The 16,773-nt window shown below is 37.3% G+C and overlaps 1 protein-coding gene across 9 annotated transcripts in view; it reads left to right on the top strand.

Moving 5' to 3' along the window:
• The window catches only part of DLC1 (DLC1 Rho GTPase activating protein), a 479,646-nt gene that overhangs the window by 102,072 nt on the left and 360,801 nt on the right, over window positions 1-16,773 (top strand). The gene's annotated exons all lie outside the window — the stretch shown is intronic.

The following is a 16,773-nucleotide window of genomic DNA, read 5'->3' as shown; positions in this document are numbered from 1 at the left end:
GTAAATACAAGTAGAATTTCTTCTGTAAATACAACATGGCCCTTGGCGTTGAAAAAGCCCTGCAGATCAGACACTTTAGTGTAACATCCTTGTGCCCCTCTTGATACAACATCAATCTATAATGGCAATTCTGCTAACACGAAGCTAATGTGCTTAGCTCTGTTCAATTGAGGCTATCTACACTGAGGAAAAAAAGAATCTCCAGCTCTCTTTGTGGTGAAGAAATCTGGTTTCCATAAACTGTGGTTTTGCTAACAAACTAGATCAGTAACATGTCATAAGTTAGTTTAAGTGAAGTCAAAGTTTTTACAGCAAAGATCAATGTGCTCAAACTGTATGCCTACAGAGTATTCTGTGCTTCTGGCAAACTCTTCCTTCCTTATATAAATTATATTTAAATGTTAATGCTCCATGAAGTTGTTATGATTGGAATGCTCAGGTCACTTTTTCAGAAATGCCCATATATCCCATCAAATCTGTTGGAGGGAATGCAATAATGACTTAAGACAGTATTAACTGACCTATGACATAGCTCCCTTAAAATAAGACAAACCCTACCCAACTGCCGACAGAAACATTAAAAATTCCAGAAACATATGCTCACCACTTGGACATTTATATCAATACTAAGAATGCTGGAAAGAATTTGCTCTTGGACATGTCACTATAGCATGATTGCATTGTGAGAGTGGTAATTATATCTCATTTACAAGTTCTAACTTAAATATTCTATTTTAAGCATTTCATCATTCTAAAGTGTTATGGCATTGTCTGGTGGAACATTTGCTTTGACTCTATGACCCATTTGGGAGGCTTTGTGATAAACAGATTAAACGCAAAATTTCAGATTTGGAATTAATTCTGGAAAAATGGGGCTATGACAGAAGTTTCTAAAATCAAAATGTGTAGGAATTTTTGTTCTATTTGTTATTGAAAGAGTGTTAAAATATCTTCAAATTGGCAATTAGCCATTTTAGAAGTTTACCAAAAGAAATAATAAAACAAACCCATAAAAATATATAGAGAGATGTTCTTCATTGTATTGTATGTTACTGACAAAGAAAGGAAACAACTCAAATTTCCATCACTAAAGAATTTGCTTAATTATTGTTTATCTGTCGTATGGAACACTATGCAGCCATTAAAAAGATGGAGTGAGAGTCATGTGCACTAACTTTGAATGATGCTCATGATTTGGTATATCTGGAAAAAGACAATGACAGACCAACATGTATAGCACATCTCAGCCTTATATGACAAAATGTGTATATAGATAGATGAGATAGATATAGTTAGGAGTATAAACCTCTCTATATGATGAAACAAGAATATGCAAAATTATGACTAAATAGGCACAAAATTGTTAAAAGCAGTTACTTTGAGAGAATGAAATTAAAAGGGTAGAAGCAGAGGATTTTCACATTTTACCTTGTATAATTTTTATAAGAGGTGATGGAATTATGGGTGAAATGCATACAATGAATGGAAGTACAAAAACAAAATAATATTAGATATATAAACTATTCGAAAGATTTTCTGCATGGCACAAAATGACCTTTTATCTATAAAGTTATTATGATTATTATTACATTTATGAAATAGAAACAAACATTTATAAAGTTTTTCAAAATAGCAACAAGAGTTCCAATCAACTACTCGAGTCCTTATGCTGGCGCAACTAGTTTCAAATGGATAAGCTTTTTAGAGAGACAGCAAGCCACATTTTCGTGTCTAAAGCATTAGGTGCCGGAGCCTGAAAAAAGTTTGCTTAATTGTCTGTATCTTTAAAACTATTTGTCAGCCATGGTGACAGCGTCAAGATTAGAGCTTGGAAAGGTGAAATAGAATATAAGCTAATAAAATTTTAGTTAGAGAACTTTAACCAGATCATTATCTGATGGTCATATGAGTGAACCAAATCCTTCATTGAATCTATGAGCATGAATTTTTTTTTTTTTTGGTCAGGATATAACCAAGGTTCTAAGTCTTGAAAAAACTGAAAACAAAAACAGAGCCTATCAGAGTGATCCTCAGAATGTAATGAAATAGTGCTCTAGAGATATCATTGTGCTTTAGATATAAATTATCATTCCTTGAAACCTATAAATCTTGGCAGGCATTTGTTGTTTTGCAAGATGTATTTTTTTCTTGTTTTCCAATGATATTTCTGGCCATTAAGGATAGCCACACATATATTTATTAGGAGTCTCAGCTAGAGAAGACTGCGTTGGTAGTATATGTAAATATTACCCTTTTAAGCTAATAATTCTCATAAATATGATGAAATATATCATTAAATTGAAGCCACTGAAATCAAAGGAAAACCAAATAGATTACGAGCAGACATTAGTAAAATGCGTCAGAAGGTCGCGTGGCATATGACCAACACTTACAGGGCGTGGGTGGGTCTTCGGGGTAAGGCAGCTGGTTAAGGTTAAGAGTGATTCTCAGAGACAAATTTCAGAGAAATCTGGAGGAGGGAGACAGTCTAAGAAGTGGTCACTTTAAACCAAATGAGATGTGAAGATGGAAAATATGCAGGGAAAGACTTGAGGTTAGGTTTTTTTAAAGAACTAGCACATTTATTCTTGAAGGTGGTTTACTAATTAGAGAGAGTCCGAAATTCAGTCTTCTCCAGAGATTATTTAAATAGTTCCCCAATTTTTGAATGACCATAATAGTTATATAAATGGAAGAACATATTTTTATTTGCTCACATAAGACGTAATCCATGTGACAAAGCAAGATAAACCCCAAAAGATAAGGCAAAAATGATCTGAACATTTGAGCAAACTTCACATTTCAACAATAGACTAACTGTATCATTTAAGCTATAGATTTGACTGCTAGGACAGAAAACCAGCATAAAAGTGGCTTAAACAGCATCTTTCTCTCACACACTCATAATAACTGGGTATGAGCACTTCTGACCAATATGTAGGCTCTATGTTTTCAAAACCCCAGACCTCTTTTATCTAACTGCTCTGTCCCCTTGAGCCCTTATTCATATTCAAGTCAGTGAAAAGAGGAAAAGGTGCAGGGGTGGCCACGCTCCTGTGTAAAGGCAGAACCCAGGAGGTGTACACATCTTTTTCTCTCACCTTCATATGCTAGAGCTTAGTTGCATGGTCACACCTAGCAATAAGGGCTGGGAAAGACAGTCTGCATTCTGGGCAAGCAGATGTCTGCTAAAAATTCTGTTATCAAGGGAGAAGGGGAAATTTTATATTGAATGGTAACTCATAACATAAATCTGTTGAGGAACAGCACCCTAACATAAATGCATGCCTGAATATCAGAGTATGTTGGGAAAGGAGTAAACAAGCTGCATCCATGTCCTGTGATATTCTGTATAAATACTGGATGCTTTAATGTCACCCTGCAGAATACCTCACCATGTCAGGAAACTATTTTATATGTTGAAGTGATGTTGACCAAATGCTACACTTTTTCTTATGGAAAAACAGCAGGGGAGCAAAACCCAATACTGTACTTATCTCTGGACGAATGTAATACATCAATTAGCAACAACTAATTAAAATCAAATATTTTCTCCTCACCCTATCTTTAAAATACATGTAAATTTGGTAGAAGCACACCTGTACCTGAAGTGACCTCATTCCTTTTTATGAACTTCTTCTTCCTTTCTATCTCCTGGATGCCCATATGTGAGCTTTTTAGCGTGAGGAGGCTAACATTGATAGATGGGTGACTTACAAACATGGTAAATTACCAGAAGATAGACTGGACCCAGAGAGGAGGCCGGCTGGAAGAATACAAAAGAGAAGGAAAAAATTGTCCAAGAAATTAAAACCAAAAAGATGGTTAAGCTAAGGCCCCAAGATATGTTGAATGAAAACAAGGACTAGCGGAAGAATTACAGTTTGTTAATAAGCCTGGTATCAGCTGACAAAGAGGGAAGGAATGGAAAGCAGGGTAATTATATATAGCTCTGCAGACAGACTCATACTGACAGTGTGATTTAACACAGAGGTCACGCTAGTTTTAAAGGCATAGGCTTGCTGAGCAGATTGTATTGTTTCTAAACTTTGTTTCCCTGGGTCAAGGATTAGGGCTGGCAGAGAAAAGTTGTGACCAAGCGGAAAGTGGGTGTATAGATGGATAACACGAGGTCTTCTCAGCCATACTTTTAGCTGGATTTGTGTCCCAGGTGAAGCTGGTAGCTTTGTGAGTAGCTCATTTTGTGTCGTTAGCCCTCTGAAAACCGTCAAATTATTTCCTACCATTTAAACGGATTTTGCCTAATAAACAACTGGAAAGCCAAAAATACATTTGCAGATATTTGGGGGTCAAATATGTTGCCTCATAATAAACATGATTCCCCTAAAACCAACTAGAAATGCAAAAACATTGAATTATATTATAAAATATAACGCCAGATACAGTGTCTGGTAAAATCGATCAGTAATAAATATTGAATGTTTTCAATATCCCAGGCCCTATGTATTTGGTGCACCACCGTGAGCCAGACAGCAAGAGTTCTTTATGCTGCGAAGCATGTAGTACCTGAAATGATGTTGGAGTTCCCATATAAGGCTTCTGTTTGACTGACACATAGGCTACCACTGAACAGAGGGAACCATAACGAGAGAGAGAGAGAGAGAGAGAAGGGAAGGGGAGGAGGACAGAAGGACAAGAAGGAGGGGGAGAAGAAGGAAGGCAGAAAGAGAGAGACAGAGACAGAGAGAGAGAAGGATAGGCTAATATAGGATGCCAAGGAAAGCACTGGTCAATTGCTAGGAATAGCAATACAAGTCCCTGACAAAAAGTGGATTCAGAGCAGGTTGGAATCAGATTCCATTTCAACATGATGAAGTTGTAGTTATTGCCAGCAGAAGTTTAGCAAGGAGACAAGGAACACGAATTAGACTTCAGCAATTACAGGGTCGGTGGCCATAAATTATTGTTACTATCATTTCACATGAGGAACGCTGACAACTAGAGCCAGCCCTCATGGGCTGTATCTCCAACAGCTAAAGGTGAAGCCCTGATAAGCTCCTATCTCAAGATCTTCAAAGGTTTGCACGTCGGGGGAACTTTCCCCGATTTCCTCAGCCAAGTTAGTTGCTTGATTCTCTTTTCACCCATAGAGGACTTATTCCGGTTATAATGTTAACTACAAATTCATTTGATCCCACCATTGCTAACTAAAACATAAGCTCATCGGAGACAGTCTTGTATCTATAGCAAGTCAATCTTTTGTCTATAGCATCCAGCCCAGGGCTTAGAACCCTGTTCACAAGTGTTTGAATGAATGAATACTCATGTCATAGTAAAAGACTTATTTTCAGAAGACAGTGTCAGGTGTAAAAAGCCTAAGTTAGAAAGATGCAGAAGAAATGAAGCCATACAACCAAAACCAGATATCTCATACATTATACCATAATCTCCTCTCTGCCATCCCTGGTAGTTCCGTGCTAAAACAGGGCATGAGGGAACAAGAGGGAGAAAAGAATATGTAAAATCTGGGTCTCTGACGCAACCTTCAAGATTAGGATGATTATTACCCTGTGCCACAAAATAACTAATTAATTATAACTAAGTAGTTCTAAAGTAATCTATGAGTCATAAATGTCATTTATAATCTACTGAATTGTCTCTACAGAGGAGTGGGCAAGGATGATATAGAAGAGGAAAATATCATAATACTAATTCACATTTATTTTTAATTTATCCTTTAATTTTATACGTTTTCTAATGTATATGATATATTAATACAAAAGTATATGTGTTATAGTTTATAAGTAAATAACATACACATGCTCACTGAGGAGTATATAATCAAAAATGTTGGGAGGCTAGCAGTTTAGAAATTCTCTGGCATTTCTGGTTAATGTCACTGAGGACATTGGGAGTGGAGGGGAGTGGAGATGACAGGAATAACAGAGTAAGGGACTGAAGACAAATGAGTAAGAGAAATTGAGGGACATTTATTTAAAGTGTCAGACAATAATAAATTTCTTTTACATTTCTATGGTGAAAACCACATAAAGTAGGGAGATTTGTTGCCAGGTGCCTTTAAGGCATAAAAATACTCTGAATGAGAGCAATTAGATCTGAACGTTTCTTGTTCCAGATATTTTTGAAAAAATTAGTTATGATGTGTGATGGGCCTCTGATCCAAGCAGTGACTTGGACCAAAACTGCAAATTTACGTTATTAGTAACAAGATCATTAATAAGTTCACATTAACCCAACATCAGCTTTTATTGGAGCAAGAATTAATATACTTTTATGATGTTATTTTAAGTAATTAATGGTTCTTTCAGAGGCAATTGCCCATTAGAGGCTATCATAAGGGTGAAATTGATTTAGTTTCTTCCTCATGGATTTCTGTTACTATAAACCAGGACCGACTTATTAATCTTTTAATACCAACACAACCACCATAGGTTTTGGCTGCCTCCATCGAAGAAATGCCAATATCCACAAAAGCTGGGGTAACTAGCATAAGCTACATAACAGGACCCTGCCTCTTATCTGGGCATGAAACACAATGGTGCCAACAGAATCTGTTCATTTTCTGGCTCGTGTTCTTAGAAATAAAGTACTTATCTCTGCTGCCAACAAGATCTCTATGCCACAGATAATTTTCTACTGTCAAGAAAATTATAGTGCTACTTTAGAGATAACCTCACAATTTTCAAAGGAAATATAAGCAACTCGGAAAGCACACTTTTATTCTTTTTTCAGTTCTATTTCTACATTGGCACAGGAATAAAACTAGTGATTAATGAATCTCCTCAATTTTTGGTTCTATTTTTTGAGCCAGTGGAACTTCAAAAGGGTTTACTTCTTTTTATATAACTTAAAAGTTAACCCAGAGGTTTTTTAAAATAAAGTTAAAATAGCATCATTATTTGGTCTAGAAAATGAATAGCTTGGTCTGAGCTTGATTTTCTAACCAAGAGAGTCAGCTGTGATGAGAAGAAGGAGCACAATCTAAATTGAGGGATGTTCGCTAAACTTTGTGGGCCTTAAATGAAAAACGGAAACACCAGTCCCTACCTCCTAAGGTTTTAGGAACATCAAATGAGAGAAAATGTGACCGAACAGCTATATAATGCAACCACTAGAACAATGCATTTTTCAACCAAAATTTGAGATGAAGATATGACAGGTAAATAACTGAAGAATTGCAGAATTATTATATCTGGGAATAGCTCAAATTCTAGTGGAATCGATATTCATAGCATACGTGGCCAGCCACGGAAGCTGCTTAAGTTGGAAATTTCTGGAGTGCTGCACGGCTCCTAGTCAGCCTCCACAGCTTTTACTATGAATAGTGCAAGGCATAGAACAAAGTATTAAGCCAATGGACTCTGAACCCAAACCACTTTCCCCACTTACAGCTTTGTGATCTTGTTCGTTGCTTATTTTCTCTGGCCTCAGTTTTTTCATCTATGTAATGGGATACTTCACCCTGTTGTTAGGAAGATTATATAAGTTAACATGTATAAAGTAATTAAAACTGTGCATGACGTGGTAAAAACAACTTGTGACTTTAGCAATTAATCATAGACCGTTAGTGGCAGTTTCTCTTTGTTTATTTTACAAATTTGCCCTGATTATAGATCTCTGCGAGTAAGCTGGACTGTCTGGGAATAGTTGTGGGGATAGACTGACAAAATTTGAGGGAGGATTTATAAAGTAAGTCAACCCGCATGGACATCTTTGCTATCTGATTATCATTATGTAGTAGAACCTGGAATATGTGTTCATTAACTAAATAAATGTGAAGTACCTTCTCTTTCCCATGCACTTTGCTCTGTGTGGTGTAGAATCTGAATAAGAATTATATATGCATCCTAACCTGAAGGAGCTTATGCGTCGGTAGGGGCAAGAAAACATACCAAAATGTTCAGTTAAACTAACTTTAATATAACTATTACTATTAGAGCCTAATGTAGTATTAGGTTTTGAATTTGTTTGCTACAAGAACAGTAACATCATGGTTCAACCTAATCCAAGGTAGAAAGTATTAAGACCTATGGAACTAGGGCATGACAGGCTAGGAGAGGGATCCCATCCAGGCGAGGAGGGCAGGGAAGGCTTCCCCACGTGGTGCCCGAGCTGAGCTTTGAAGGACGTGAAGACTTTGCACTTGTGGGAATGAGGGAAAGGAATCCCTGTGTGCCTATTTTGACTGTCCTTGAGATATACAATTTTTTTATTTTCTTAAGACACACAGACTTGAATCTGAAAGTAAGTGAAATAAGCAAATCCTTCAAAAAAAACCATTATGTAAACAGACACTTTCAAAGGCTAAGGGTTTTTTTGCAAACTATTTCGTGGTGATATGAAAATCAGAAGAGGATGACAGCACTCCACATGCTGGACTTTACCTTAGGCAAAGCAACTTTCTGTTTTCAAACTTAGGTTTTTAGCCAAGGAATTTCTGGATTTACTTTATCAAAAATAAGTAAATAAAGGCCAACCTGGTGGCTGAGTGGTTAAGGCTCCATGTGCTCCACTTTGGTGGCCCAGGTTCGTGGATTTGGTTCCCGGGTGTGGACCTACTCCACTCAGCAGCCATGCTGTGGGGGCATCCCACATGCAAAATGGAGGAAGACTGGCAATGGATGTTAGCCTAGGGTGAATATTCCTCACACACACACACACAAAGTACATAATCTAGATTTGAACATACTAATGGGTCCTGAAAAAGATCCATGTTAATTTGCTCCCCAGCTAGTGTTGGATTAGTTTGCAGAAAATGAAATGAAGATCGTGGAAATTTGCTTGATGACCAAACAAGATTGGGAGCTACGTGAACAAAATGGTTCAACTATAAAATGATGATGAGATGAGATGGTGAGCCCCGCTAACTCTCATACCCTCATAGATACGTAAGAATGATCTCTGGAAGGCTATTAATTAATTTTTTCATAATTATGGATGACTGTAATGAGACAATTTAACAGTGTAACTGACTAAAAGTGTGAGAATTGAAAAAGCAAGACAGTAATTCCTTTCTGGTTAAAAATTCAGTCCTGATTATGATGTTTCATAGTCCACTCACATATCGGCCCAATGCACAATCGAAAATTTTCTTCAGAGTCACTTTGAAGAGGTACCCAAAGGTATTTCAGTCAGAGTGTAGCAGACGGGAAGTGTACTTCATAAATATCTGATAAAAGATAAAATCTCAATTTTCACCTTACTTGAATATAAATCAAGACATTCTTTAATAATAAGAGCACATGGGCTCTATGAGTGATGTGATGGATGACCATCTGTTCAGAGGATGGCCTTCAGGGACCACGCTGTTCCTCTTCTGTTGCTCCACGACAAACTCTGAGTGGGAAAGATTAGTGGCCAAGCATGGCGTGCCAGATAACAGCCTTCATTTCCAACATTATTTAAATATTATTAGATTAGATGTCAATTTACACCACAAAATCCATTTCTGAATTTCTGAAAGAGTTCAACTTTTTCTTAAGTGAATTATGAAGTTTATAAAACCCAAACCGATAGCAGGAATTCTAAGGGTGAAATAAATTGGCCTAACAAAATATATATACATATATATATATAAATTTAATACATATGTAACACATACATATGAATTATATACATATTTAAATTAATTTTCAACATCTGCAATAATCAAGCACAATCTGAGATGTGTATTTGGCTTCCTGCAATGAGTACATTCTTTATTGAGACTTGGAGTACAGGAGATCACAAAACACACAGTCACTGAGTGGATGATGGTGTTTTGCTCCCACGTGTTTCCAAAGGAGAGGCAGAAGGAAACCAGAAGCTGGCTCAGCCTCAGCAGTAGATATCACCTTTGGGGCCTACAGACCATTTTCTCACCCACCCCCACTCCCCAGCAAAGGCACAGAGAGATGCAGTCAGAGTCAACACATCCGACTGGTACCTGCGTTAAGAAACGAACAGCTGAGCTTTGGGTGCAGAGTAGTTATTTCTAACAGGATGCATTTGCCATCGCGTAGATGGGACTTTAATTTTCATTCCTTTCTTCAGTAATATCCTGTGCATTTTGTCTTCATTTTCTGTAAGATGGTAACATGATGTTTAATGTCCTGCTACATGTTCGTTTACGCAACAAACAAGACCTTGTTCAGTGGACTAGATTGTTGTAGGCGGCATCTTACGAACAAACATGGGATGAGAGACAGAGAATTTGCTTTTCATAGGTTCATGGAATGTTCCAGCTGGAGGAGACTTTAAACATCCTTGCATTTCACTTTAACTGGAATAATGTGAGTGTATTGACAGGGCCAAGGAGCTGTAATTTAGAGTGTTAATAGTGGTATGTCCTGTTACCAATGCAAAGTTGCTGCCCCACGGAGAAGATGCTGAGTTGCATATTATCATGCAAAAGCTATAATTTAAAAGTAATCAGAAAGAATTGGCCAACATCGAAATGTAACACAAACCTAATATTAAGGTTTTTTTGAACGATGAAAGGAAATGTTTTATCCTTCTATTTCAGACATTTGTCCACTACGTGTGCAGAAAGAAAAAAAAAACAGCTTTGAGAATTTAACTACCATTTCAGGTATATGCTGACATAAATATAAAAGAAATTTTTAAAAACTGAAAATACAATCTGAAATTGTTTGTTTTTCTCAGCTTCTCCTGGGTTTCTAGTTTTATAATAAAAAGTTGCTCTTTCCTGAGGCATGAATTTTCATTTAATTCAATTATTCTGTACTCTTTCCCTGTGATCAACATAGACTTTTATCATAAATATTATCTCTATCCACTTAGAAGTTACAAAGTGCTTTCTCTCAGATGTCCGCAGTGTTTGGGTTGAGGCATGACAAATTTTAAACAAGCTGAAAAGTATTTCAAACAAGTTCCATACTGTGAGCAATCGTTCAGGAGGGCAGGGGAGAAAGGAAACTAGCCAGTGGATTTCAGTATAATCTTCATGCAAATTTTTCTTTTAAACATATTAGTAATCATGTAAAGCACCAGAGTTTTGTACTTAAAATTCTGTCTACACTAGAAAGAAAGGGCATGCTAAGCTGTACTTCAGCCTGTCCTGGGCAACTTAAAATGGAAGTAAATCTATTTTTCACATGCAATACCTTATAGTTATTGTAATCCTAAATTTCCAATCCTGGCCACTGAGATAATTTATTTTCTTGATAGAGAATGAAGGGACAATAGTCGTATTGCTTATGAAATTTAATTCCTAACCTTCACATAAATAGTTTAAGAGGATTAAATTTACTCACGAGATGTCAATAGATAGGTCACTACATTGATAGAGTCAGTGATGCATGTGAGCTGCTGCCCAATATTTGTGCCTCCAGTATTTCCTTTTAAAGTGAGAGAGCTGTACAATACTGAGCGGGAGCTCTGATTATTATGGAGATCATGATAGCAAAAGTTGGTGCACATAAAGTTGTTTGAGTAAGGGGAGGAGAGGTGGGAATGGTGGATAAGAACAGGCTCAAAGTGGGAACATTTAATGCTACTATTTGTTATCAACCTACATTGAAGTCATTTTGCATCTATTGTTTATGATGGAAGACTAAAACGGAATATTGTGAATAATAAAAATGACCACACTATGGTTTCCTACACCATATCAGGGTTCATGGAAACAAAATAAAAGTCAGTCTCTACTAAGGAGGAAATGGTAGAAGTGTGTTAATAGAACCAGGAACCCCTGCTATTGAAGGGGAATACAAAGCAGACACCAAGTCATGCTCAAAGTACCAAAGAGGTGTAGCCAACACACTTCAGGTGTATAATAACCTTTATAGGGATTTCTGTCATTGTTCTACATTGCAAGTCCAGGGAAGTCGTACTTGACACTGTGTTTTCAAGTAATTGTTAACATTTCAACCACTTAATAAAACTCCATGCTGGAAGAAATATTAGCAAATTAGCAAATATGTCACCCTGAGGTTGCCGGTCAGGCCACTTTCAGGCCCATGGTAATCTCCTCTCTGCATGTCAGTTATTATATTATGCACCCTAACCACCGCTGTCATGGTCAGTGGGCATCCAGGTGAGAAGGAGCAGACGGGATTTTTTTCCCTGATGGGCACTGCTGTTCGCCAGAGGGACTGCTTATGTTCAAAGTGACATATTTACCTTCTCCCACTGTTGCTGCCTTAGTTCTCTCTGGAGAGAATCCCATTGCCACTTTGATAACACCCTTCTGCATTCCTGACCTCCTTCTTGTGAAACTTTCTGGAACCAAAAGAACTAAAAAGGTACATATAATTAAGAGTGAGTCAGAGGCAATATCCACCACCCAAATGTACAGTCCCATCCTTTCACTTAGGAAGGAGTTTAAAAAGCCAAATTTACTTTGACAATGCAAATTAAAGTGTGTGAATAGCTCTAAGAACTAGAGGAAATCAATCTATATATAAAAGACATGTTTCAGAAATTCAAAATGCTTATTAAAAATTGCAGTCAGATTCATATTTTTACATGTTCTAGAAAAATGAAAATTTAGAACTTTGGAATCTATCTTCACTTTAGAAACACTGTAGAAATGCACCTGTGAGTTTAGCTGTAATTAGCAATTGTTATAAAAAGAGTAATTCTACATCCTCAATATTTCTCATCCAGATCCCATGAAATCCCCGACCATCTCTTGCTCTAATTACTGCAACACCATCATAACAGTTTCTTTGGGTCCAGTCCTAATCCCCACCAATCTAGTCTCCGTACTACGGTCCAAATTATTCTTAGACGATGCAAATCTGTCCCTCTCCCCTCCATAGCTTTAAGATTCTAATATGCCACACAAGGTTTTCCAGGGCAGTCACAATCTGGGCCCCGTTTACCTATGCGATCTCATTCTGTGCTTCTCTTCATTTCACATTTCACAGTTTACATTAAACTTCTCCCAGTTACCCAAGCTCATCATACTCTCGCTCTCACCCTGAAAGCTCTCCCCAGCCCACCTTCCTACCCTTGCCATTCATCAGGTGTCATCTTAAATGTCACTTCACTCAAAAAGTCTTCCCTGAACCCTTCAGACTGAATTAGAGTCTCCTTCCGGGTGTTTTCTGTGCATGCTAGCATGCTGTAAACCCCGTATGTACTTATCACACAGTGTTGGAATTTTCTATCCACTTATCCATACTGTAGTGATTGTATTGTAACCCCCAAAAACATATGTGCATGTCCTAACCCCTGGAAGCTGTGAATGTGACCTTATTTGGAAAAAGGATCTTTGCAGAAGTAATTAAGTTAAGGATCCCAAGATGGGATCTTCCTGGATTACCTGGGTCAACCCTACATTCAGTGCCAAGTGTCCTCATAAAAGAAAGAAGAGGAGAAGGCACAGACACACAGAGGAGAAGGCCATATGAAGATGGAGGCAGAGACTGGAGTGATGCAGCCACCAGCCAAGGAACACCTGGACCCACCAGAAGCTGGAAAAGGCAAGTAAGGATCCCCCCCCAGAACCTTCTGGGGAAGCCAGGTCCTGCCAACACACTTCGATTAATCTGGCCCCAGAAACTGTGAAAGGAAAAATTTCTGTAGCTTTAAGCCCTAAGTTTGCAGTAATTTGTTATGCCATCCTCAGGAAACTATACTTCAAACTAAATTCCTTAAGGCAGGGACCAGCAGATTCGTAATTGATTCAGCGTTCTCCCCTTAGTGCCTAGCATATGCCTGGCCTAGAGTGGGAGTTACTGCATTCCTGCAGATCGACTGAGGAGTGAAGACAAGCACAGCACTTCACACATTGTCTTAGTGAATAGTAGTAATTAACACAATTCTTTTCACTGTCTTCTTTTTCCAATTAAGTCACTTAATCACCTCACACTATATTTCTTCATCTTTAATTCAACCTAACAGCTCTTTAAAAATTAAGTAAAAAATAACTGTAAACTATGGTGAATAATACGAAGACATTTCTACATAAAATGTACCTTATTTTCTTTGAGAGATAGCATGCTTTCCATAGTTGTAAGTAATTATACGAAGTCAAAATTCCTGAATCAATTCCAAGCTTTAAATTGCCTCACTGTTTAACTTGAAAAAAGATACTTCCAGTAAGATAGCATTAGTTCATTTATCAGCTACCTATTTTTATCTTATTATTATATAACTGATACCTGCACACAGTCAAAAAGTAAAGTATAAAATGAAAAGTTAAATTTCCTCTCTGACTAGTCCCATTCTTCCAAAGACTACTTTTATTAACTGTCTCCAATTCTGGTTCATAACTATAACTATAACCTAACTATAAATACATGCTTTTATTTGTATTTATTCATTAATGACATTACATGGAATTTGTGATGTCTATTTGTGAAAGATGAAGCGTTTCACTTGTGTATTGACTGCTGTATTAGTTTGCTAGGGCTATGGGAACAAAGAACCACAAATTGTGTGCTTAAACAACAGAAATTTATTGTCACAGTTCTGAAGACTAGAAGTCTAAGACCAAGGTGTCAGCAGGGTGTTGGCTGTGACAGAGAGTCTGTTCCATGCCTGTCTCCTAGCTTCTGGTGGTTTGCTGATGATCTTTAGTGTTCCTAGGCTTGTAGACTGATCTCTGCCTTTATGGTTTTTTTTTTTTTTTTTTGAGGAAGATTAACCCTGAGCTAATATCTGCTGCCTATCCTCCTATTTTTTGCTAAGGAAGACTGGCCGTGAGCTAACATCCCTGCCCATCTTCCTCTACTTTGTATGTGGGACGCCTGCTACAGCATGGCTTGCCAAGCAGTGCATAGGTCCGCACCCAGGATCCGAACTGGCAAACCCTAGGCTTCCGAAGCGGAACATGCGAACTAAACTGCTGAGCCAATGGGCCAGCTCTTCTGCCTTTATGTTCTTTGTGTTCACGTGGCATTGTGTGTGTGTGTCTCTATCCAGACTGCCCCTTTTTGCAAGGACACCAGTCATTTTGGAGTGGAGGCCCACCGTAGCCCAGTATGACTTCATAAATTTTCAACATATCAATTGATAGGGTGGGAGGAGACACAATTCAACCCATAACAACTGCTTATATTGTGCCAAGCACAAACGATGTAGTGGACTAGAACAATGGGCTGACAAATTTCCTATCATCAAAAACTTACATTTCAGTGGAATTTAGTGTTCTCATACTAGCTCAAAGCTTCTCCTCTGTACCTACTGATTTTATTGTTTATGTATTTTTTACTTCTTCTTGGAATTTGCTTTCATGAACATGCCTGCTAAATAAAATACTTATTCCTCTATTTGTTGATTTATCCATTTTAAATAGTATTTATTGTATTTCTATTTCAAAAGTTTAGAAAATTAGCACTTATCCCTTAGTCTCTCTTTCCCCTGCTCTGTCTCCTAATTTTTGTTGATAATATTATTTATATATTTTCAAGATTTGAGCATATGCGGTCTCCCTTGTGGCTATAAATAATTGTTCCATGCTTCATCTTTAGGTGAACTATAAAAATTCAAATCCACAAAAGGCTTTCTCATATGTAAATATCCACTCCAGAACAAAAGAGTGAAATTGGACCCACATAGAAGCAGATATAAGGCACGTTGTTAAAAGAGGGATCACCCAGGCATCAAGGTCTAATAAATTTTCTCTTAAATTCCTTCTACTTTGTTCCCATTTTCTATGTCACACAACTTTCTAGTATCCATGTTCTGCATCTTTCTTATAGTCTTATTTCCCTGGTTGACATATCTCTTTGAATGTCTTCATCACATAGCTGTGCATAGTTTTTAAGTTCTTTTACGTCTATAGGGGTCATTATTTTGCTCATATTTTAATTAATAATTAAACAGGCTTAGAACTCTAGGCTCATTTTTTTTCCTTTAAGAAACTAGCTGACACTCCTCAACCCTCCTGTGACCCCGTATTTAAGATGTGAAGATCTATGTCACACTGATAACTTGGTTTTTGTAACTTATTTTTAAGACTCTGGGTGTTCTTAAGATGTTTTCTTTATCCTTGGAGTTATAGAATTTATCAGGATGTGACTAAGAGGAGCTTTGATTCTTTTGAGTGACGCCTAACGTTTACTAAGATCTTTCAATCTGAAAAGTCATGTCTTTCATTAGCTCATTCCTCCCAATATTTTATGAGCCTTACCACCTCCCATTGTTTCTTCCCAGAATTCCTATTCAATGCTTTTGAATAACCTGTATCTATGTCTCTTAACTTCTATCTGTTATTTGACGTTTCCTTGTATTTTTGCTTTGTCTACCGTGAGATTTCCTTGACTCACTGGACCAGATCAGCCACTTGGTGTTCAGACATATCCATTTTCTTATTCACTATCCATTGAAATATTTATTGTGTAAGTCATATTTTCAACTTGCATAGCTCTTTCTTGTTTTCATTCAATTACCTAGTCAATAAATAGTTACTGAGACATGCTATGTACCAAGCACTCTTCTGAATGTGAGGGATACAAAGTAACATCTTTGTTCTCAAGGACCTACTTTCTAGCCTAAGGAAGCAGAAAATAAATCAACAAATTAATAGTAAACCAATTAAGGAGTAGAATGAATAAATGAAGGAAAAGAGTCAAAGAATAGGATACCGGAAGCCATGTGAAGAAGCTGTTTCTAAAAGAAGAGTGAAATCAAATGTTTCAAATGCTGTGGGTGGATCAAGAATAAACCTGGCATTTAGCAGCACAACGTCCGTTGGCCGGCTTGTTCACAGCCATTTTAGTGGGGACAGATGCTTGTTTTTAGTGGGTTCAAGAGCAAAATGGAGAATAGGAATTGAAGAAAGTGAGCAAAGCCAACTATTAAATAATGATTAATTAAATTAATATTTGTTATAAAAGA

The sequence above is a fragment of the Equus asinus genome, chromosome 27 (assembly GCF_041296235.1).
Source record: "Equus asinus isolate D_3611 breed Donkey chromosome 27, EquAss-T2T_v2, whole genome shotgun sequence".
Lineage (NCBI taxonomy): Eukaryota > Metazoa > Chordata > Mammalia > Perissodactyla > Equidae > Equus > Equus asinus.
The sequence above is the reverse complement of the archived record's forward strand: the minus strand, read 5'-3'. Positions and strand labels throughout refer to the sequence as shown.